Genomic DNA, 25,991 nt, shown 5'->3' with positions numbered 1-25,991 from the left:
AATTATACTTTAGATGAAGGTTTACAGAGCCCACTAGTTTCTCATTAAACAACTAATACACATTGTTTTGTTGACATTGTTTGCCAACCCCACGACATGTCAACACTCTCCACTTCTCAAACTTGGGGTCCCCATTACCAATTTTCCTGTCCCCTCCTGCCTTCTCATCCTTGCCCCTGGGCTGGTGTGCCCATTTTGTCTCATTTTGTTTTCTGGGTCAGTCTAATCTTTGGCTGAAAGGTGAACCACGGGAGTGACTTCATTACTGAGCTATAAGAGTGTCTGGGAGCCATACTCTCGGGGTTTCTCCAGTCTCTGTCAGACCAGTAAGTCTGGTCTTTTTGTTTTGTTTTGTTTTGAGTTAGAATTTTGTTCTACATTTTTCTCCAGCTCTGTCCAGGACCCTCTATTGTGATCCCTGTCAGAGCAGTCGGTGGTGGTAGCTGACACCATCTAGTTGTGCTGGACTCAGTCTGGTAGAGGCTGTGGTAGTTGTGGTCCATTAGTCCTTTGGACTAATCTTTCCCTTGTGTCTTTGATTTTCTTCGTTCTCCCTTGCTCCAGATGGGATGAGACCAGTGGAGTAACTTAGATGGCTGCTCACAAGCTTTTATGACCCCAGATGCTACTCACCAAAATAGAATGTAGAACACTTTCTTTATAAACTACGTTATGCCAATTGAGCTAGATGTTCCCCAAGACCATGGTTCCCAGAGCCCTCAGCCTAGCAATTCTGTCGTCCCCCAGAGAGTTTGGATGTGTCTGTGAAGCTCCTTGGGCAAGTTGTGCTGAGATGCCCAGTATCGTGTACTGTCTTACCCTTCACCAAAACAAACAAAAAAAACAAACCCAAACCCGTTGCCATCGAGTCGATTCCAACTCGTAGCGACCCTATAGGACAGAGTAGAACTGCCCAATAGGGTTTCCAAGGGGCACCTGGTGGATTCAAACTGCTGACCTTTTGATTAGCTGCCATAGCACTTAAGCACTATGCCACCAGTGTTTCCACCCTTCACCAAAGTTACCAATTATCTATTGTCTATCCTTTCTGTCCCAAACTTCTTCTCCCTCATAAACCATCAAAAATTATTTCTTTTTGTGTGTAAGCCTTTTCAAGAGTTTTTATAGTACTGGTCTCATGCAATATTTGTCCTTTTGTGATTGACTTATTTCACTCAGCATAATGCCTTCCAGATTCATCCATGTTATGAAATGTTTCACAGATTCATCTTTGTTCTTTATCTTTGTGTAGTATTTCATTGTGTATATGTACCATAGTTTGTTTATCCATTTGTCTGTTGATGGGCACCTAGGTTGTTTGTCTTTTTGCTATTGTGGACAATGCTGCAATGAACATGGGTGTGCATATGTCTATTTGTGTGACAGCTCTTATTTATCTAGGGTGTATTCCTAGGAGTGGGATTGCTGGATTGTATGGTATTTCTAGCTTTTTAAGGAAGTACCATATTGTTTTCCAAAATGGTTGTACCATTTTGCATTCTCACCAGCAGTGCATAAGAATTCCAATCTCCCCACAACCTCCCCAACATACGTTATTTTCTGTTTTTTTTGATTCAGGCCAGTAATGTTGGTGTGAGATGGTATCTCATTGTGGTTTTGATTGCATTTCTCTAATAGCTAGGGATAGTGAGAATTTCCTCACGTATCTGTTAGCCAGTTGAATGTCTTTGGTGAAGTGTCTGTTCATATCCTTTGCCCATTTTTTAAAAAATAATTTTTATCCTGCTTTAAGTGAAAGTTTAAAAATCAAGTCAGTCTGTCACATGTAAGCTTATATACACCTTACTACATACTCCCATTTACTCTCCCCCTACTGAGTCAGCCCACTCCCTTCTTCCAGTCTCTCCTTTCGTGACCCTTTTGCCAGTTTTTAACCCTCTCTACTCTCCCATCTCCCCTCCAGACAGGAGATGACAATACAGTCTCAAGGGTCCACTTGAAACAAGTAGCTCTCTCTTCATCGGCATCTCTATCCAACCCATTGTCCAGTCCCTTCCACGTCTGATGAGTAGTCTTCGGGAATGGTTCCTGTCCTGGGCCAACAGAAGGTTTGGGGACCATGACTGCCGGGATTCCTCTAGTCTCAGTCAGACCATTAAGCCTGGTCTTTTTATGAGAATTTGGGGTCTGCTTCCCACTGTTCTCCTGCTCCCTCAGGAGTTCTCTGTTGTGTTCCCTGTCAGGGCAGTCATCATTTGTGGCCGGGTACCATCTAGTTCTTCTGGTCTCAGGATGACGTAAGTTCATGTGGCCCTTTCTGTCTCTTGGGCTCATAGTTATTGTGTGACCTTGGTGTTCTTCATTCTCCTTTGATCCAGATGGGTTGAGACCAATTGATGCATCTTAGATGACCGCTTGTTAGCATTTAAGACCCCAGACGCCACACTTCTAAGTGGGATGCAGAATGTTATCATAATAGAGTTTATTATGCCAATTGACTTAAAAGTCCCCTTAAACCATAGTCCCCAACCCCCCGCCCTTGCTCCGCTGACCTTCGAAGCATTCAGTTTATCCCAGAAACTTCTTTGCTTTTGGTCCAGTCCAGTTGAGCTGACCTTCCGTGTATTGAGTATTGTCCTTCCCTTCACCTAAAGTAGTTCTTATCTACTAACAAATCAGTAAATAACCCTCTCCCACCCTCCCTCCCTCCCCCCTCTCGGAACCACAAAAGAATGTGTTCTTCTCAGTTTATACTATTTCTCAACATTTTATAATAGTGGTCTTATACAATATATGTCCTTTTGCAACTGACTAATTTCACTCAGCATAATGCCTTCCAGGTTCCTCCATGTTACGAAATGTTTCACAGATTCCTCACTGTTCTTTATTGATCCGTAGTATTCAATTGTGTGAATGTACCATAATTTATTTAACCATTCATCTATCGATGGACACCTTGGTTGCTTCCAGCTTTTTGCTATTGTAAACAGTGCTGCAATAGACATTGGTGTGCATATATCTGTTTGTGTACAGGCTCTTATTTTTTATATTCCGAGGAGTGGGATTTCTAGGTTGTATGGTAGTTCTATTTCTAACTTTTTAAGAAAATGCCAGATAGATTTCCAAAGTGGTTGTACCATTTGACATTCCCACCAGCAGTGTATAAGTGTTCCAATCTCTCCGCAGCCCCTCCAACATTTATTATTTTGTGTTTTTTGGATTAATGCCAGCCTTTTTGGAGTTGGAGTGAGATGGAATCTCATCATAGTTTTAATTTGCATTTCTCTAATGGCTAATGATCGAGAGCATTTTCTCATGTGTCTGTTAGCCCCCTGAATATCTTCTTTAGTGAAGTGCGTGTTCATATCCTTTGCCCACTTTTTGATTGGGTTGTTTATCTTTTTGTGGTTGAGTTTTGACAGAATCATATAGATTTTAGAGATCAGGGACTGGTCGGAAATGTCAAAGCTGAAAATTTTTTCCCAATCTGTAGGTGGTCTTTTTACTCTTTTGGTGAACTCTTTACATGAGCATAGGTGTTTGATTTTTAGGAGCTCCCAGTTATTGGGTTTCTCTTCATCATTTTTGGTAATGTTTTGTATTCTGTTTATGCCCTGTATTAGGGCTTCTAACGTTGTCCCTATTTTTTCTTCCATGATCTTTATCATTTTAGTCTTTAGGTTTTTGATCCACTTGGAGTTAGTTTTTGTGCATGGTGTGAGGTATGGGTCCTGTTTCATTCTTTTGCAAATGGATATCCAGTTATGCCAGCACCATTTGTTAAAAAGACTTTCTTTTCCCCAATTAACTGACACTGGTCCTTTGTCAAATATCAGCTGCTCATATGTGGATGGATTTATATCTGGGTTCTCAATTCTGTTCCATTGGTCTATGTGCCTGTTGCACCAATCCAGGCTGTTTTGACTACTGTGGCTGTATAATATGTTCTAAAATCAGGTAGAGTGAGGCCTCCCACTTTCTTCTTCTTTTTCAGTAATGCTTTACTTATCTGAGGCTTCTTTCCCTTCCCTATGAAGTTGGTGATTTGTTTCTCCATCACATTAAAAAATGTCATTGGAATTTGGATTGGAAGTGCATTGTATGTATAGATGGCTTTTGGTAGAATGGACATTTTTACTATGTTAAGTCTTCCTATCCATGAGCAAGGTATGTTTTTCCACTTTTGTAGGTCCGTTTTAGTTTCTTGCACTGGTACTTTGTAGTTTTCTTTGTATAGGTCTTTTACATCTTTGGTAAGGTTTATTCCTAAGTATTTTATCTTCTTGGGGGCTACTGTGAATGGTATTGATTTGGTGATTTCCTCTTCGATGTTCTTTTTGTTGATGTAGAGGAATCCAAGTGATATTTGTATGTTTGTTTTACAACCTGAGACTCTGCCAAACTCTTCTATTAGTTTCAGTAGTTTTCTGGAGGATTCCTTAGGGTTTTCTGTGTATAAGATCATGTCATCTGCAGATAGAGATAATTTTACTTCCTCCTTTCCAATCCGGATGCCCTTTATTTCTTTGTCTAGCCTAATTGCTCTGGCTAGGACCTCTAGCACAATGTTGAATAAGAGCGGTGATAAAGGGCATCCTTGTCTGGTTCCCGTTCTCAAGGGAAATGCTTTCAGGCTCTCTCCATTTAGAATGATGTTGGCTGCTGGCTTTGTACAGATGCCCTTTATTATGTTGAGGAATTTTCCTTCAATTCCTATTTTGGTGAGAGTTTTTATCATGAATGGGTGTTGGACTTTGTTGAATGCCTTTTCTGCATCAATTGATAAGATCATGTGGTTTTTATCTTTTGTTTTATTTGTATGGTGGATTATATTAATGGTTTTTCTAATATTAAACCAACCTTGCATAAAAATGGTATAAATCCCACTTGGTCGTGGTGGATTATTTTTTTGATATGTTGTTGAATTCTATTGGCTAGAATTTTGTTGAGGATTTTTGCATCTGCGTTCATGAGGGATATAGGTCTGTAATTTTCTTTTTTTGTGGTGTCTTTACCTGGTTTTGGTATCAGGGAGATGGTGGCTTCATAGAATGAGTTAGGTAGTATTCCGTCATTTTCTATGCTTTGAAATACCTTTAGTAGTAGTGGTGTTAACTCTTCTCTGAAAGTTTGGTAGAACTCTGCAGTGAAGCCGTCCGGGCCAGGGCTTTTTTTTGTTGGCAGTTTTTTGATTACCATTTCAATCTCTTTTTTTGTTATGGGCCTATTTAGTTGTTCTACTTCTGATTGTGTTAATTTAGGTAGGTAGTGTTTTTCTAGGAATTCATCCATTTCTTCTAGGTTTGCAAATTTGTTAGAGTACAATATTTCGTAATAATCTGGTATGATTCTTTTAATTTCAGTTGGGTCTGTTGTGGTATGGCCCATCCCGTCTCTTATTTGAATTATTTGTTTCCTTTCCTGTATTTCTTTAGTCAGTCTAGCCAATGGTTTATCAATTTTGTTAATTTTTTCAAAGAACCAGCTTTTGGCTTTGTTAATTCTTTCAATTGTTTTTCTGTTCTCTAATTCATTTAGTTCAGCTCTAATTTTTATTATTTGTTTTTTTTTGGTGCCTGATGGATTCTTTTGTTGCTCACTTTCTATTTGTTGAAGTTGTCGGGACAGTTCTCTGATTTTGGCTCTTTCTCCTTTTTGTATGTGTGCATTTATCGATATAAATTGACCTCTGAGCACTGCTTTTGCTGTGTCCCAGAGGTTTTGATAGAAGTGTTTTCATTCTCGTTGCATTCTATGAATTTCTTTATTCCCTCCTTTATGTCTTCTATAACCCAGTCTTTTTTCAGGAGGGTACTGTTCAGTTTCCAAGTATTTGATTTCTTTTCCCTAATTTTTCTGTTATTGTTTTCCACTTTTATGGCCTTATGTCTGAGAAAATGCTTTGTAATATTTCGAGGTTTTGGATTCTGCAAAGGTTTGTTTTATGACCTAATATGTGGTCTACTCTAGAGAATGTTCCACGTGCACTAGAAAAAAAAGTATACTTTGCAGCAGTTGGGCGGAGTGTTCCGTATAAGTCAATGAGGTCAAGTTGGTTGATTGTTGTAATTAGGTCTTCCGTGTCTCTATTGAGCTTCTTACTGGATGTCCTGTCCTTCTCCGAAAGTGGTGTGTTGAAGTCTCCTACTATAATTGTGGAGGTGTCTATCTCACTTTTCAGATCTGTTAAAGTTTGTTTTATGTATCTTGCAGCCCTGTCATTGGGTGCATAAATATTTAATATGGTTATATCTTCCTGGTCAATTGTCCCTTTAATCATTATGTAGGGTCCTTCTTTATCCTTTGTGGTGGATTTAACTTTAAAGTCTATTTTGTCAGAAATTAATATTGCTACTCCTGCTCTTTTTTGCTTATTGTTTGCTTGATATATTTTTTTCCATCCTTTGAGTTTTAGTTTGTTTGTGTCTCTAAGTCTAAGGTGTGTCGCTTGTAGGCAGCATATAAATGGATCATGTTTCTTTATCCAGTCTGAGGCTCTCTGTCTCTTTATTGGTGCATTTAGTCCATTTACAGTCAGCATAATTATAGATAAGTATGTGTTTAGTGCTGTCATTTTGATGCCTTTTTATGTGTGTTGTGGACAATTTCATTTTTCCACTTACTTTTTTGTGCTGAGACGTTTTTCTTTGTAAATTGTGTGTTCCTCATTTTCATAGTATTTGACTTTATGTTTGCTTAGTCATTATGTTCCTCTTGGTTTTTATTTTGAGTTATGGAGTTGTTATACCTCTTTGTGTTTACCTTAATATTTACCCCTATTTTTCTAAGTAAAAACCTAACTTGTATTGTCCTGTATCGCCTTGTATCCCTCTCCATATGGCAGTTCTATGCCACCTGTATTTAGTCCCTCTTTTTGATTATTGTGATCTTTTACATATTGACTTCAATGATTCCCTGTTTTGAGCATCTTTTTTCTTTTTAAAATTAATCTTAATTTGTTTTTGTGATTTCCCTACTTGAGTTGATATCATGATATTCTGTTCTGTGACCTTGTGTTGTGCTGGTATCTGATATTATTGGTTTTCTGACCAAACAATATCCTTTAGTGTTTCTTGTAGCTTTGGTTTGGTTTTTTGCAAATTCTCTAGGCTTGTGTTTATCTGTAGATGTTTTAATTTCACCTTCATATTTGAGAGAGAGTTTTGCTGGATATATGATCCTTGGCTGGCAGTTTTTCTCCTTCAGTTCTCTATATATCATCCCATTGCCTTCTTGACTGCATGGTTTCTGCTGAGTAGTCTGAACTTATTCTTATTGATTCTCCTTTGTAGGAGACCTTTCTTTTTTCCCTGGCTGCTTTTAAAATTTTGTCTTTATCTTTGGTTTTGGCAAGTTTGATGATAATATGTCTTGGTGATTTTGTTTTTGGATCAATCTTAAATGGGGTTCAATGAGCATCTTGGATAGATATCCTTTCGTCTTTCATGATGTCAGGGAAGTTTTCTGCCAACGGATCCTCAACTATTATCTCTGTGTTTTCTGTTATCCCTCCCTGTTCTGGGACTCCAATCACATGCAAGTTATCCTTCTTGATAGAGCCCCACATGATTCTTAGGGTTTCTTCATTTTTTTAATTCTTTTATCTGATTTTTTTTTTTCAGGTATATAGGTGTCAATTCCTTGGTCCTCCAGATTTCCCCCCTTGCATTGCAATTGCTCGAGTCTGCTCCTCTGACTTCCTATTGAGTTGTCTAATTCTGTGATTTTATTGTTAATCTTTTGGATTTCTGAATGCTGTCTCTCTATGGATTCTTGTAGCTTATTAATTTTTCCACTATGTTCTTGAATAATGTTTTTGAGTTCTTCAACTGCTTTATCAGTGTGTTCCTTGGCTTTTTCTGTAGATCGCCCTATTTCATTTCTGAGGTCATCCCTGATGTCTTGAAACATTCTGTAATTTAGTTTTTTATATTCTGCATCTGGCAATTCCAGGATTGTGTCTTCATTTGGGAAAGATTTTGATTCTTTAGTTTGGGGAGTTGTAGAAGCAATCATGGTCTGGTTCTTTATGTGGTTTGATATTGACTGTTGTCTCCAAGACATCTATAAGATATTGTAATGGTTTATTTTATATTTGCTCACTGAGAGTTATCTTGTTTTGTTTTCTTTCAATGTATGTTGATGGGCTACTAGATTGCGCTGTCTTGATTGTTGTAGGCTTTGGATCACTTATGTCCTCTTACCAGCTGGATTGGGCCGTTGCCAGAAATATAAGCCTAAGAGTCCATTCACTATTCTTGAGTAGAATATGATTTTGGTCACCAAGTGTTTGGGATAGCCTTTCACCTATTCCCTTAGAGGAGTAGTGGTGATAGTTGTGTGCACCAGATTCTAGTAGCAGCAGGGGGTCACATTCCAGGGGGTCAGGATGCTGACAGGCTTCCCCAAGTGCCAGTGAGGTAGTTGTGTTTCTATTCCTAAAGCACTTTGGTGGGTGGGCTCTGTAGCTGTACCTTAGGCCCCCAATGCATGTACCTCTACAGATTGGTAGATGTCACTATCCTCAGACCCCTATGGCAGGAAGTTAGGTGGTTTGGGTGGAGCTTCAGCCCTCAGTTCCCCATTGTGGGTCAGTGAGGGCTCTATTTAATAGGTAGAGATATCAGATCTGGGAATATTGTCTTTCCAGTAATCTGCTAAAACAATTACAGTCAGATCCCTATCAGAATTGCCTTTGTATTATAATAGCCACTTTGTTCCCTGTAGGGATGAAAGCCCAAGACTGTAGATCACGTATGCTTGGCTGGAGCTGGTTCTGTATTTTTAGTCCAATTTTGGGAAGTCAGGGATGGATTCTTGGTCCCCGGGTTTTTTGTAGCTGCTTCTCTCAAGCCATGAGAATGGATTAGGAAAAGACAAAACAAACAAACAACGAAAAAAAAAACCACAGAGCACTTCACTCTCTGGTCCAGGAAATTCCAATGTTAATGAAGCCGCCTGGGAAGGGGAGGGGAGGGATCAGATAGATAGGAGAGAGTAGCACCCCGGAATACAGACGAAGTTACTTATCTTGCTTGGGATGACTGTTTCATCTGAGATTCCAGAGGGGCGCGTTGACTGTGTGTGTGCTGGCTGGGTAGAGATTGCCCACGAGGGTCAGGCCCACGTCCCCGTGCTTGCGCTGTCTCAGAAGCCGTAGTCAGTTCCTCCGCTCCCAATCCAAAGCCCAGTGCCAAGGTTCCCATGCTGGGATGCTGCACTCCCAGCTCCAAAACCAGTCACTGCCTCCCAGTGACTTCTCCTCCTGTCAGCCACATCGCTGCGCTGCCTGCGTGCACTGGATACGCTTCCCTTGAGGTCACTTCTGGGGGCTAGGGCTGTGTCCCATGTTTGCGCCATCTCAGGATGCTGTGCTCAGCTTCCCTGCGCCCAGTCCAAAGCCCAGTGCCAAGGTTTTCTGACTGGGACGCTGGCTCCAGGCTCTGAAAACAGTCGCTGCTTCCCCGTGGTTGTTCGTTCTCTCGTTAGCCGTGTCAGCGTGCAACCTGCTTGTGCTGGCTGAGCCTCTACAGAGGTTACCCCAGGGACCTAGGTATTAGGGCTGTGTCACGTGCCTGCCCTACCTCAGCAAGCTGCAATCAGCCCCACCACTCGGCACCAGGGAACCACCGGGGCTCAAGGCTGTGGGGTGGGTCGTGGGTTCTAGAAGTGGTCGCTGGTTCAGGACGCAGCTTTTCGCTCACCTGTCTCTCAAATCAACTCTTTAGATCTGTGTTTGATGGTCAGGGTTCGTAGATTGTCATGTATTTGATTGATTCACTTGTTTTTCCGAGTCTTTGTTGCAAGAGAGATCCGAGGTATCGTCTGCCTAGTCAGCCATCTTGGCCCCCTCCCCCTTTGCCCATTTTTTAATTGGATTATTTGTCTTTGTGTTGTAGAGGTGTTGGATTTTCCTGTAGATTTTAGAGATTAAGCCTTTGTTGGATTTGTCATAGCCAATTTTTTTTCCCCAGTCTATAGGTTCCCTTTTTACTCTTTTGGTGAAGTCTTTTGATGAGCGTAAGGGTTTAATTTTTAGAGGATCCCAGTTATCTAACTTTTAGTGTTTATGTATGTTAGTTATGGTTTGCATCCTGTTAGCGCCATGTATTAGGGCACTTAATGTTGACCCTATTTTGTATTCTATGATCTTTATAGTTTTTGGTTTTATATTTAGATCTTTGATTGGTTTTGAATTAGTTTTTGTGTGTGGTGTAAGCTATGGGTCCTGTTTCATTTTATTGCAGATGGACATCCAGTTTTGCCAGCACCATCTGTTGAAAAGACTGTCTATTCCCCCTTTGATGAACTTTGGGGCTTTGTCAAAGACCAGGTAACCGTAGGTGAATGGATTTACATCTGGGTTCTCAATTCTGTTCCATTAGTCAATGTGTCTTTCATTGTACCAGTATCAGGCTGTTTTGATTACTGTAGCTGTATAGTAGGCTCTGAGGTCAGGAAATGGCAAGCTCTCCTGCTTTATTCTTCTTCAGTAGTGCTTTATTTATCCGGGGTCTTCCATTTCCATGTAAAGTTAATGATTACTTTTTCCATCTGTTTAAAGAATGCTGTTGGAATTTGGATTGGGATTACATTATATGTGTAGTTATTTAGGGTAGAATTGACATTTTCACCATGTTAAGCCTACCTATCTGTGAGCATGGTATGTTTTTCCATTTACGTAGGTCTTTTTTGGTTTCTTGCAGTAGTGTTTTGTAGTTTTCTTTGTATAGGTCTTTTACATCCCTGGTTAGATTTATTCCTAAGTATTTTATTTTTTTAGGGGCTAAAAAAAAATTTTTTTTTTTTTATTATAAATGGCATTGTTTTCCTGATTTCCTATTCATAGTTCTTTTTATTGGTGTATAGGAATCTAACTGATTTTTGTATGTTTATTTTGTATCCTGCTACTCTGCTGAATCTTTCTATAGTTCCAGATTTCTTGTGAAGTCTTTTGGGTTTTCTATGTATAGCATCATAACATCCAAAAATAGGGACAGTTTCACTTCTTCCTTAATAATTTGGATGCCTTTTATTTCTTTTTCTTGCCTTATTGCTCTAGCTAGGACTTCCAGCACAATGTTAAATAGGGGTCTGATAAAGGGCTTCCTTGTCTTGCTCCTGTTCTCAAGGGAAATGTTTTCAGCCTTTCTCCATTAAGAATGATGTTGGCTGTTGGTTTTGTATAGATCCTCCTTATTATGTTGAGGAATTTCCCGTCTATACCTATTTTATTGAAAGTTTTTTTTTTTTTTTTTTTTTTTTTTTACAAATAATGGGTATTGGACTTTGTCAAATGTCTTTTCTGCATTGATTGAGATGATCATGTGATTCTTTTATTTATGTGGTAGATTACATTGATAGATTTTCTAATGTTGAACCATCCTTACATACCTGGTATGAATCCCACTTGGTCGTGGTGTATTATTTTTTTTGATATGATGCTGAATTCTATTGGCTAGAATTTTGTTGAGAATTTTTGCATTTATATTCATGAGATACATTGGTCTGTAATTTTCTTTTTTTGTGGCATCTTTGCCTGGTTTTGGTATCAGGGTTATGCTGACTTCATAGAATGAATTCGGAAGTATCCCTTCCATATCCATGTTCTGAAATAGTTTGAGTAGTACTGATGTAAGTTGTTCTCTAAACGTTTGGTAGAATTCTCCAGTGAAGCCATCTAGGTCAGGGCTTTTTTGTTGCTGTTGTTGAGAGTTTTTTTTTTTTTTTAATTACCTTTTCAATCTCTTCTGTTTTTATGGGTCTGTTCAGATTTTCAGCTTCAGTTTGTGTTGAGTGGGTAGTGTTTTTCTAGAAATTTGTCCATTTCCTCTAGGTTTTCAAATTCATTAGAGTATAGTTTTTCATATTACTTTGTTATGATCCTTTTTATTTCAGTTCCATCTCCATTCCTTCTTGATGGGCTCTGTTGTCCTGCTCAGCTGGAGAGCTCCTTCCCAGGGCTGTGCTGGTGGGCTCCCTTAGGACATTTTTTTTCTCGGTTTCTTGTCTCTCTCTGCCTTCCTTCCTTTCCTTTCTCCTGACCACCTGGGCACATGTACAGTCTCTTCTGCTTTTTGATGGGCTGTGTTACACTGCTTGGCTGGGGAGCCACAGACACATGGCTTCCCCAGTCTGTGCTGCCATGCTGGTGAGCTCCCTTGGGGCATTTTTCTCTTTTTTCTCAGTTTCTTGTGTCTCTCTACCTTCCATCCTTTCCTTTCTCCCGACCACCTGGCTGCATGTGCCTTCTTCTTTTCTTTCAGTTTCCTATCTCTCTCTCCTTTTCTTTCCTTTCTCCCACCAACCTAGCCATGTGTGCCATCTACACCCCTCTTGATGGGCTGTGCCACTCCACCAGCAGGCTCCCTCAGCACCATTTTTTTTGGATGCTGTTTCTCTGTGTTCTTTCTCTTCTTTCCCACACCCATTTATCTCCACACATCACATCCGCCCCCTCCCTCCTGCCTATCTGCACTGTGCACTGAACACTGCACCCCCGAGCAGCACAGGCAGAGACCACCGGACCCCGCCCTGCATTGCCCCCGGCCCCACCCTGTCGGCCAAAATACATGTTGCAAACAACCCATCCCCACCCCCTCCCTCTGCTAGACATGCCCAGCTGCACCATAGCTGAGTGATCGGCCATGTTCACCTGGACAAGGTGGTGAGAAGTACACATCATGCCTGCAGATGAGCAAATAACAAAGAACGCCCAACCCGCCTGCCCAGACATAACCAAATAAAAAAGCAGAATGAAATAAACAAATCTACAATCAATAAACACGAAAATAATTCCTGAATGTCCCAGAGACAGCAGACAATATCAAAACGTATATAAAAAACAGAACAAGAAGGCTTCAGAAAACGTCCAAAATAAAACACCAGATGACCTGGTAGAATAAAAGGCACTGGAACAACCTGATAGGGAATTAAAAACTGTAATATTTAGTGCTCTCCAAGAGATGAAGGAAAACATGGACAAAAATAAGGAATAAATAGAATCATGGAAAAGACAGACAAAACCATGGAAGAATTCAGGAAAACAATACAGGAACAAAAAATTTCAAAATAAACAAACAACTAGAAATCATACAAAAATAGGAATTAGAAATCCAAAAGGTAAAGTACAAGATTTCAGAAATGGACAGTGCCATAGAAGGCTTTAGGAGCAAATTTGAAATAATGGGAAACAGGTTTAGCAAAATTGAACACAAATCCTTGGATATCACTTTGATAAAAAATCAGAAAAAAGAACAAAGAAAAATGAAGAAACCCTTAGAATGATGTGGGACACAATCAAAAGCAAAAATTTGTGTCTGATCAGAGTTCCACACAGGGGGAGAAAAATGGAATACACAGAGAGGCTCATTGAAGATTTGCTGACAGAAAACTTCCCTAATATCATGAAAGATGAAAAGCTGACCATCCAAGAAGCTCAATGAACCCCATGTAGGATAGACCCCAGAAGAAAATCACCAAGACATGTCATAATCACATTTGCTAAAACCAAAGACAAAGAATCCTGAGAACAGCATGAGAAAATGAGAAGTCACATACAGAGGGGAAACAATAAAACCAAGCTCTGATTACTTAGCAGAAACCATGCAGGCAAGAAGACAATGGGATGACATATATAAATCCTTCAAAGAAAAAAATTGCCAACCAAGAATAATATATCCTGAAAAACTCTTGCTCAGATAAGATGGTGAAATTAGGACATTTCCAGATAAACAGAAATTAAGGGAATATGTAAAACCAAACCAAACTTACAAGAATTATTAAAGGAAGTTCTTTGGTTAGAGAACAAACAACATCAGACAACAGTCTGAATCTAGGATGCAAGACCACATCAGTCAGATACCAACTTAGGTTGTGAACTATCAAGGATAAAACAAAACTAAAAAATTTACAACAGGGAACCAGAGAGGTCAATCTGTAAATGACAACAACAACAGAACAATAAAAGAGGGAATAAACAGTGTAGGTATAGAACTTTCAGATGGAGAGGAAGTCAAGGTGATATCAAGTAGTAAAATACTGGTTCAAACTTAGGAAGATAGGGGTAAATTCCAAGGTAACCACAAATAAAATTAACAAACCTACTCATCAAAATAAAAATGAAACCATAAGTCTCAGTAAACACAAAATCTACAAAATGAAAGGAAAAAAAATTCACAAACAAAAGGAATTCAGCACAGGACAGTAAGAGAAACAAAGAAAACATCAGCACCACAAAAAAAAAAAAAAAAAAAGAACTACAAAATGACAGCAATAAACTCACACCTAAAAAAAAAAATTTTTTTTTATCAGTAATTACACTGAACATAAATGGCTTAAATGCATCCATAAAGAGACAGAGAGTGACAGAGTGGATAAAAAAAACAGGACCCATCAATACACTGTCTACAAGAGACATACCTTAGAAACAAAGACAACTATATGAAAAATCAAAGGATGGGAAAAAATATATCAAGCAAACAGCAACCAAAAAATAGCAAGAATGGGAATACTGAAAATGATAACTGAAGAAATAATAGTATAAACAGATTATTTGAAAATACAGAGATAAACACCAGCAGCTAATCAAAGAGTTAAAAGAATAGTGGGAGAAGGTCGAGAAAAGCCCTTCTATAATGTTTGCTGTTTTAACTATGTGCAAGCTTTACTTTGATAAAAGCCAAAAATGATTTTGAAAAAAACCAGAAAACAATACACACATAGCAAGGCTCTATGCAGAATGTGTATGAGTGGATGGGAGAAAAGGAGAGTCTGGCACTATGTGGAAAAGACTCTTCAGGTGATTCTGCTACGAATCGTATCAACTATCATGTCCTCCCACAAATAAATATTTTGGGAAGAGTGAGGTGTAAATAATGGGAGGGCATCAACTCAGGTTTGATAAGGTATCATTAGTAAAAGCCCAAGATTGATCAATCATACATTTGTTTGCAGGAAGGTGTGTTTTCTTTAGTTGTGGTAGAGTCAATTCTGATGCATGATGACCCCATGTGTGCAGAGTAGAACTGCTCCACAAGGTTTCCAAGGATGTGACCTTTCTGAAGCAGATCACTGGGCTTGTCTTCCCAGGTGCCTCTGGGTGGGTTCCAACCGCCAACCTTTCGGTGAATAGTTGAGTGCTTAACCATTCGCACCACCCAGGGAGGTGTATGCTCCTAATGTAAATTTGTAAAAAGAAAGTGACCTTGGAATGGAAGTGAGGAAGAAATAGGGAAAAATAGTGCCAAACAAACAAAAAAAATGTTTCAAGCGTCCCAAATATTAAATTATAGTTCCAAAGAACTGGGGCCAAAATAGGAAGGAAAAGACGTGCTCTGGAATTTTCAGTATAGACAGTCCCTGGGTTATGAACGCTCAGCTTATATACAAGCAATTGTTGTTGTTGTTAGGTGCCCTCGAGTTGGTTCTGACTCACAGCAACTCTATGCACAACAGAACGAAACACTGCCCGGTCCTGAGCCATCCTTACAATCGTTGTTATGCTTGAGCTCATTGTTGCAGCCACCGTGAGGGTCTTCCTCTTTTCCGCTGACCCTGTACTCTGCCAAGCATGATGTCCTTCTCCAGGGACTGATCCCTCCTGACAACATGTCCAAAGTATGTAAGACGCAGTCTCGCCGTCCTTGCCTCTAAGGAGCATTCTGGCTGCACTTCCTCCAAGACAGATTTGTTCATTCTTTTGGCAGTCCATGGTATATTCAATATTCTTCGCCAACGCCACAATTCAAAGGTGTCAGTTCTTCTTCGGTCTTCCTTATTCACTGTCCAGCTTTCACATGCATATGATGCGATTGAAAATACCATGGCTTGGGTCAGGCACACCTTAGTCTTCAAGGTGACATCTTTGCTCTTCAACATATTAAAGAGGTCCTTTGCAGCCGATTTATCCAATGCAATACATCTTTTGATTTCTTGACTGCTGCTTCCATGGGTGTTGATTGTGGATCCAAGTAAAATGAAATCCTTGACAATTTCAATCTTTTCTCCATTTATCATGATGTTGCTCATTGGTCCAGTTGTGAGGATTTTTGTTTTCTTTATTTTTTTGTTATTTTTTTTTTTTATGTTGAGGTGCAATCCATACTGAAGGCTGTGGTCTTTGATCTTCATTAGTAAGTGCTTCAAGTCCTCTTCACTTTCAGCAAGCAAGGTTGTGTCCTCTGCATAATGCAGGTTGTTAATGAGTCTTCCTCCAATCCTGATGCCCCATTCTTCTTCATATAGTCCAGCTTCTCGGATTATTTGCTCAGCATACAGATTGAATAGGTATGGTGAAAGAATACAACCCTGACGCACACCTTTCCTGACTTTAAACCAATCAGTATCCCCTTGTTCTGTCTGAACAACTGCCTCTTGATCTATGTAAAGGTTCCTCATGAGGACAATTAAGTGTTCTGGAATTCCCATTCTTCGCAATGTTATCCATAATTTGTTATGATCCACACAGTCCAATGCCTTTGCATAGTCAATAAAATATGGGTAAACATCCTTCTGGTATTCTCTGCTTTCAGCCAGGATCCATCTGACATCAGCAGTTCCACATCCTCTTCTGAAACCGGCCTGCATTTCTGGCAGTTCCCTGTCGATATACTGCTGCAGCCGTTTTTGAATGGTCTTCAGCAAAATTTTGCTTGCGTGTGATATTAATGATATTGTTCTATGATTTCCACATTCGGTTGGATCACCTTTCTTGGGAATAGGCATAAATATGGATCTCTTCCAGTCAGTTGGCCAGGAAGCTGTCTTCCACATTTCTTGGCATAGATGAGTAAGCACCTCCAGCGCTGCATCTGTTTGTAGAAATATCTCAATTGATATTCCATCAATTCCTGGAGCCTTATTTTTTGCCAATGCCTTCAGAGCTGCGTGGACTTCTTCCTTCAGTACCATCGGTTCCTGATCATATGCCACCTCTTGAAATGGTTGAACATCGACTAATTCTTTTTGGTATAATGACTCTATGTATCCCTTCCATCTTCTTTTGATGCTTCCCACGTCATTTAATATTTTCCCCATAGAATCTGTCACCATTACAACTCGAGGGTTGAATTTTTTCTTCAATTCTTTCAGCTTGAGAAACGCTGAGCATGTTCTTCCCTTTTGGTTTTCCATCTCCAGCTCTTTGCACATGTCGTTATAATACTTTACTTTGTCTTCTCAAGCCGCCCTTTGAAATCTTCTGTTCAGTTCTTTTACTTCATCAATTCTTCCTTTTGCTTTAGCTGCTTGATGTTTAAGAGCAAGTTTCAGAGTCTCCTCTGACATCCATCTTGCTCTTTTCTTTCTTTCCTGTCTTTTCTATGACCTCTTGCTTTCTTCATGGATGATGTCCTTGATGTCATTCCACAACTCATCTGGTCTTCGGATACAGCCCATAAAGTGTATTATATTAGAAATTTGAGGTACATACAATGGTTTGTAATAACAAATGGATGCTACTTTGTGACGAGTATCAAAACATTATTATTATTATTACTGTATTATTATGTTAAAGATGTTTTAGTGTATCTGGAAGTGTTTCTTTAATGTATTTTATGCATAGAAAGGTACACTATATACCATATACTGAAACAAACATTTGACCAACTGACGTTAGATATGAACTGTACCTAACTGCTTGGACTTACATACAAATACGACCTAAAGACAGACTTAGGAACAGAACTTGTTCATAATCCGGGGGCTGCCTCTACCTAAAATACTTTTCCACAAGATCTTTGCCTGACTAAGTCCTTGTCATTCAGGTCTCTAACCCTTTCAGCACCCACTTATTTTCTGCTTTGAATTTTTTGGTGATACCATGTGTTTTCATTAATGGAAGCACACTGAATCATTGTGTTTAAATTTTTGATTGGTGATATGGATTTTGAGAAATACATGGGAATACATGTTTACCATGAAAATCAGGGGGTACTCTGGTGCCATGAGTGATGGGCACCCATCTGTTCCATCAGGCATGGGTGGCAGGAATTATTGTGGGGTGCCTTTCATTTGGTTACATTGGGCACCTCTGATTTTCCAAATATGTTGCACACACACACACACACAAACACAAACCCACCAAGGCTTCCTTGAAATCATAAATATGTTTACAAGGCTTATCTAGCCAAAAGAGACAAAAATTTTACCCAATCATACTTCCTGGATTCACTACCTCACTTTTAAGCCTGATACTGCAGCTGTTTTGCGCCAACAAACGTTTCTTCCATTTTTCATCATTACACGAGTCTCCGCTGAAGAGCAGCAAATACTTTTAGTGGGAAAAGTAGGATCCCAAGAAACCTGAGAGGCAGAAAATTAGATGGGCAACTGTATTTCCCAAAGGTCATGAAAGGGCTAAAGCTTAAATATCTTTTCACTCGTTCACCCAGTGAATAGTTATTGAACAGCTTCTCAGTGGAAGGCATTGTTCTAGCTGCCTGGAGATTTAGAAAGAAACAATACAAAGTCCCTACTCTAGGGTATTTCTGTTCTAGTGGGAGATGGGGTGGGGTGGGCGGGGGGAGACAGACAATAAACAAAAAGTAAATAAACTGTCACAGGTTGGGTTCCCTGGAACACTGACTCTGATAGGTGTCAAAGGCAAAACCAAGTCTGAGACAAAATCAACAAAGGCTGTTTATTCGTAAGCTTGCAGCAAGGAAACTCATCTGCCATCACTTTCATTTCAGCAGGGGTTCAAAGGTATTAGAAGAGTACATTTTATAGAGTAAAATGAGGAAACACAGACAGCAACTGATTGGCAAGTCTTCTTTTAAGATGGGATTTTTGGAAGTGGGAGACTTTCCAAATGACCATCAGGTGCTTTTGGCAGTCCTTGTTTGGTTGCAAGGGGGCTAGCAGGCAGTTTGGGGATGTTTCAAAAGAGGAAGAATTCTTCAGTGCTAGGGCAGAGGGTTTTCTGCGGCTGGCCAATTCCTGGAACAAATGGGGATCATGGGGTGCTTTTTTACTGTCAAACTGTCATCATGATTCTTATGGAGGGGATGCCCTGGCAGGTGGTTTCTCAATGGAGGTAGGAGGGAGGGGAGCAAGCAGGCGTGGGCAGAGGGAGAAGTTGAGATTCCATGCAGGCCCAAGAAAGGCCTTGAACAACTCTGCGGGGCACTCTGGAGTTAGAATAGCCCTCAGAGTTGTCCTGAGTTGGGACGAGATGGAAGGGTGTCTATCCAGTTCCTGTGGAGTTAGTTTTGACTCATGGTGACCGCATGTGTTTCAGAGTAGAACTGTGCTCCATAGGGTTTTCAATAGCTGTGATCTTTCAGAAGTAGATTGCAGACCTTTCTTCCAAGACCCTTCAGGGTGGATTCAAACCACCAACTTTCAGTTAGTAGCTGAACTCTTAACAGTTTGCGCCACCTAGGCATACTGTGGGTGTCTATATTCCTGCAGTAATCACTCATTGGATGTGGCCGAATCAAGTTGGGCTTTTTTTTTTTAAGTTTTAATTCTTCTGGTGTTAACCTTCTTATCTGCAAATGTAGAAAAGGCTTCACATATTTCTCTGAGTCAGATGGAATGTGTTTGGAGAGTTTTGAACAAAGAAGTGCCATGAACTTACAATGACATGGTCTTTCATACTTTAAAAGGTTCATTCTGGCTGCAGTGTAGACAGTCACCTGTAGGGATGCAAGGATGGTGTTTTAGTTATCTAGTGCTGCTGTAATGAAATACAAGTGAATGGCTTTAACAAATAGAAATTTATTTTCTCACAGTTGAGGAAGATAGAAGTCCAAATTCAGCATGCCAGATCTACGAGGAGGCTTTCTCTCTCTGTTGGCTCTAGAGGAAGGTTCCTGTCTCTTTTGCTTCTGCTTCCTGGTTCCTTGGAGAACCCCAAGTGCCTTGGCATCTATCTTACTCCATCTCACCTCTGCTCACTTGTTTAATCTCTTTTCTATTTCAAAAGAGATTGACTCAAGATACACCTTACACTAATCCTGTCTGATTAACATAACAGACAACCCATTCCCAAATGGAATTATAACCACAGGCATAGAGGTTAAGGTTTGCATCACATATTTTGGGGGGACTTAATTGAATCCATAACAGAGGGAAACAGGAGACTGTTGAAAAACTAGTCCAAGGGAACAGGGGATAGGAGCATGGACCGGGGTAGTGGCAGGGGAGGTAACAAGAAGACTGATTCTAGATATATTTCAAAGAAAGAGTCAATAGGATGTGCTAATAAATTAAACGTGGGAGGTAAGAGGCAGAGATGAGTCAGAGCTTGGAAACGGATTTTTTTTCTATAAGAATAATTAAATCACGAGTTCATATATAATACTTCTAATTCAAATTCAGGACTACAGAATTTTATGTAACCTCATTGATATTAAATCTGTATCTCCATTCTCTTATACTGAAAATGTTCGTTCTCAATTTCATCAACATATTAAATGAAATAGTATCAGAATACCAAGACCAACACTATCACTAATATGATTGCTGAAAAAAGTTTAAGGTGTTTGGGGATTTCCCTTTGCCTTTAGAGTATGTGCCACTATGGATATGTGAACAAATTACTGTATTTAAAAATAACTGGAAACAAGTATTTTCTTTGTGGTTATTCTGCTAATTTGGTAGACAATTTGGTTAACTTTTTTTTTTTATGAAGTTTTCAGTTTTTAGGGATTGTTTTTTTTTTAAATTTAATTAAAAAATTAGGTAAAATAGTTAGATGGTTACAAAGTCAAATATACAAAACAAGGTATATTTAGAGAAGTCTAGCTTCCATTGCTGCCCCTTCCACTGTGTTCCCTCCATCTGTCTATAGGTAACTTTTTATTTTTACATATTGTTTTTTTATTGTGGTGAAAATATACCCAACAAAACAGTCACCAATTCAACAATTTCTACACGTATTATTAAGTGACATTAATTACATTGTTACGCAAGCATTGTCGCTATCTTTCTTAATTATTCCACTACCATTAACATAAATTCAATGCCTCCTAAGCAAAATTTCCCCTTTCCCTTCCCCTTCACTCCTGCTAACCACTGATAATCTTTCGTTTCTGTATATTTGCTTATTTCATATAAGTGAGACCATATAGTATTTGTCCTTTTGTGATTTATTTATTTCACTTAGCATGATGTTTTCAAGGTTCATCCGTGTTGTGGCATTGTCTACAGGTAACTTTAAAAAATGCTTTTGAAAAAAAAATTGTAAGCAAATACATGTTGGGTCATAAGTCTCCATTGTTCTCTTGCATTTCTGTACATCTGTGGATAAAGTCACTGATTGCTTTTGTTTCAGACTAGGTTTTTGAGAGTGTTTGTATAGCTAACAACTTTGAAAGATAGAAACAATGTCTCTCTTGGTAGCATAGGGCAAGCATGCTTACTGCCCAACATAAAAGACCCAGCTTCCCTAGACTTAGAGTTCCTTTCCTGTAATGCAAACCACTGCATGTGCAGGCATTACCTGATCCTCTTCGTGTCACCCTGTAGGAATTGTGGCTTGGGGAACTGGCTCAAATACTAATACTCTGACTCTGCTGTTGATGTGACTAATACGTTTCTTTGTCTCTGACCCAGGAATCTTTAGTCTTTGCCAGAATTCACGAAACTGTGGCAGGCTAATCTATTAGCTTGCAGGTAGGATAAAATCTCAGACCCCTCACAATTCTTGACAATTCACACATATTTTTGTACTCTAAATTATCCATTTCTTAGACAAGTATTAGTGTTCTATACATAATTTACTCATTTAAGAATAAAGCACAGAAGGTATTTAAAACCAAGGACTGGAGGCGATCATCTAGGGAATGAGTACAGACTGAAAGCAAGCCCAAGAGTGAGCCTGGGCTTATCACAACTGAAGCCTGAGAAGAAGCACCAGTGAGGGAGGAGGAGAATCAAAAAGTAGGCTCCTAAATTCTGATATCTTTCTTCATCAACTTCCCTGAAAAACTCTAACTAAAGTAGCTCCTTACCCTCAACCCAGTCACTTTCTATTCATCACCTGTTTCAAGTTCTTCAAGCATTTATAACCATCTGAAATTGTTCATTTATTTATTTACCCACTACATTACATCATTTACCTCCAGAGGTCAGAGATCTTGTCTAAAAGGGTTACTACTCCACTCCCAGCAACTAAAACAGGGCCTGACAGCACAGAAGGCACTTAACAAATCTGTGTGGGATGAATGAATACATGCATGCATACATGAAGGACTAAGTACTTTCTGTACTAAACTTACCACGACAGATTCTTAGATGAGTCCACTGTTTTCCAAATTCCTTATAGAAATGGTCTAACCTACAGTGAGGCTCTTGTTCAAAATAAAATTAACAAGATTTGATAATATACATGTCAGGGAACTTAGGGTTTTGGTAAGTTTTATTACAGGCCCCAGAGCTCTTATCTTTGAGAGCCCAAGAAGGTCCCTAGAAATGGCAAATGTGTGTGTGTGCTTTAAAAATGCAAAAACAGAAACGTAGATACTTGGGAAGATACCAGAAAAAAATTATGAATTAATCAATTTTTCGTCACTTAAGAAAACAAAAATTAGCGTGTGGCTAGCATTGTGATGTAATTAACAGCCTGCGATATGCAGATGACACAACCTTGCTTGCTGAAAGGGAAGAGAACTTGAAGCATTTCCTGTTGAAAATCAAAGACTACAGCCTTCAATATGGATTACACCTCAGCAAAAAGAAGAAGAAATTTCTCACAACTGGACCAATAAGCAACGTCATGACAAACAAAGAAAATTTTGAAGTTGTCAAGGATTTCATATTGCTTAGTTCCACAATCACTGCTCATGGAAGCAGCAGTCAAGAAATCAAATGACTTATTGCTTTAGGCAAATATGCTGTAAAAAACCTCTTTAAAGCGTTAAAAAGCAAAGATGTCACCTTGAGGACTAAAGTGTGACTTGACCCAAGCCATGGCATTTTCAATCGCCTCATATGCATGTGAAAGCATGTTGAATATACCATGGACTGCCAGAAGAATGAACAAACCTGCCTTGGAGGGAGTATAATCAGAATGGTCCTTAAAAGCAAGGATGGCAAGACTTCATCTTCCGTACTTTGGACATGTTATCAGGAGGAACCAGTTCTTGGAGAAGGACATCACACTTGGTAGAGGGTCAGCAAAAAAGAGGAAGGCCCTCAACAATGTGGATTGACACAGTGGCTGCAACAATGGGTTCAAACAGAGCAATGATTGTGAGGATGGTGCAGGACAGGGCAGTGTTTCGTCTGTTGTATGTAGGGTCGCTATGAGTCCGAATCTACTCCATGGCACCTAACAACAACAGCATGATGAGCCAGGGTGCCAGACTTATTTTGTTTTCTGCTATGAGTTCCATGTCATGCTGATCAGAGAGAAGAAATAAATGTGATCCATTCAGACTTCCTTAAGGCTTGCATGTGCTTCAGCTTCCTTTTTTAATCAACAACCTACACAGGTCAGGTCTATACCTACTGTGTCCGAGAAGATGTTCCTGCTTGCCAAAAGTGTAGCAGGGAGCAAATCATATTTATCATTACTGTTTAGAGCTAATAACAGCCTGAGGAGAGAGTGGTGGAGAAAATGATGGGATCATAGGGTAAAGGTAGGCACAACAAAGTCAGGGAAAGGGGAAGATATGATAATACCTTGGCTCAGGAATTATAGCTTTTCCTGGTATCATTTATGCACAGGAAAAATATTGACAGATATAATGGATGACCTTGGCCTAGCTATAGGGTTTTTGATAGCAAAGCTTATCTGGTTTAATAAGATAAATGCATTTTATAACCAATAATTTTTTCAATTTATAAAAAAAAAGTACCTTTAAATAGTTATTTTATTTTTCTAATAATACAGAGGTCCACAGGCTGCAGAAAATTCCACTGCAGTTTGCTTGGCTGGCCTTGCCATTTCCAGTTCCATTGCTTGGTTGGCCTCACAATCTGCATCAGACTTGCAATCCGTTTGCTCCACCATCCTCACCATTTTCAGTACCCTTGCTTGGCAATCTGCATCAGAATCGGAGTTCTTTTGCTTGGCCTGCCCTTGAAAATCCTGGCGCCTGCACGGTATGACTGTTGCTGACGTAACTTGTATGAACTCCCTACTTGTAATACCCCTTAAAAGTAACTATTTTCTTTGCCCGCCTGAAGCAGTCTTGGAGGCAGCAGCCGTGATTGCTTCCTTCCATGCGCAAAGAAATAAAAGGCACTTTTATGTTCCCTCACCTCGGTTGCTCATTTATTGGCCTATACAAGTCATGCCGAGCAAAACCTGGGGTTTCCACTTGATAACACTGATGATGTTGTTCTGATGATAGATATAGCTAACATCTTCTGAAAGAAGAAAAGAATACACAAAAAAGCAGATTGTAGTGAGAGTAGTTAAACAACCATGAACTTTGATTCCAGGCAGTACTGGGTTCAATTGCAAGCTCTGCTACTTGATAGAACACTGTGATTCTTATCTTGCCTAAGCCTCAACTTCCATAACAATAGAATGGGAATAATAACGCTCAATTTGTAAGATTGTTATAAAGACTGAAAGAGCTTGGGTTTTCTACTTCAGACGATACTAGAGACTGGATAGTCTGATAAGCCTTTCTATAACACAGCACCTTAAAATCCTGGATAAAATATAAGTCCCCAGAAGCCAAAAAAGAACAGAAAACAGAAACCAAAATGATGGGCAAGCCCCTAAACCACTGGTAGTTGCCACTATTAGAAACCTCTTATTGTTGTTATTAGGTGCCGTCAAGTTGGTTCCAATTCATAGCGACCCTGTAGGACAGAGTAGAACTGCCCCATAGGGTTTCCAAGGAGCAGTTAGTGGATTTGAACTGCTGACCTTTTGGTTAGTAGCCAAGCTCTTATACCACTACACCACTAGGGCTCCCAAGAGACCTGTTTTTTAATGCCTGCATAGGGGTTCAGAACATAGGACTCTGAGCCCACACAAGGTGGTTGTTGGGACTGCAACTTCACATAGAGGCAGGACCTTCTACGGACTATAGCCTTGTGAAATGGTAGGCCAGAAAAAAAAAACTTTGCTCACAGCAAGGGGAGGAAATGAGTCTGTTTGTCTCAGTTTCTCCTCTACGTGGGGGAAAAAAGTCTCCCCTAAAATTCATAACTATAATAAGCCTGCCTTCAGGTGTGATTAGAATTCAAATTTATATCACCAATGTGGCCCAAGATAGGGATTTAATTTAAAGTGGTCCTGGGTTCATAACACTCTGTGGTGCTTGACAGAAGATAATGGAAATTTTCTCTGGAGGAATTTGAGCCTTGAACCAGATTTCTCAGGATTTCTGAAGATGAAATTCATCCAAGCAGAAGCCAATCTAAAATGAGAAAATATTTGAAGAAACAAGTCACTATACAGTCATCAGAAACAAAGAACAGCAGAATTAGACACTCTTGGATTTCAGATATTAGAGGTGTCAATATCAAAATATAAAATTTGTATAAATAAAAAATTGTTTTTCATTTAACTTTATTTATTTAATAGGTCTGAAGTGGTACCAAAGGAGATGGCAACCTATTCCACAGTCATTCTATCCCTTCCCCAGAGGCAATTAGAGTTACTAGTTATTTAAATTGTTGAAAGAAATACAAGATGGAATTAAAAATAGGAACAAATAACAAGATCTAATCAAATAAATTTGATAAAATCCTCAAGACACTTTTAAAAATGAAAATAGAAATCATTGAAATTATACACTCAGTGCGTAGGTTAAAGAGATTAGATAAATATGATGATAGAACTAGTGAACTGGAGGAAAAATTCCACAGAATTTAGCATTCAGGTACATAGAGGCAGAAAATAAAAAAGGATAAGAGACATGGAGGATACAATGAGACAATTCTACATACATTTAAATGATCATCCAGAGGAGAAAACTGAGGGAATGGGTGTCTTATTTTCCTAGTGCTGCTATAACAGAAATACCACAAGTGGGTGGCTTTAACAGACAGAAATTTATTTTCTCACAGCTTACGGAGCTAGAAGTCCAAATTCAGGGCCTCAGCTCTAGGGGAAGGCT

This window comes from Loxodonta africana, chromosome X (assembly GCF_030014295.1).
Source record: "Loxodonta africana isolate mLoxAfr1 chromosome X, mLoxAfr1.hap2, whole genome shotgun sequence".
NCBI classification, from domain to species: domain Eukaryota; kingdom Metazoa; phylum Chordata; class Mammalia; order Proboscidea; family Elephantidae; genus Loxodonta; species Loxodonta africana.
The sequence above is the reverse complement of the archived record's forward strand: the minus strand, read 5'-3'. Positions refer to the sequence as shown.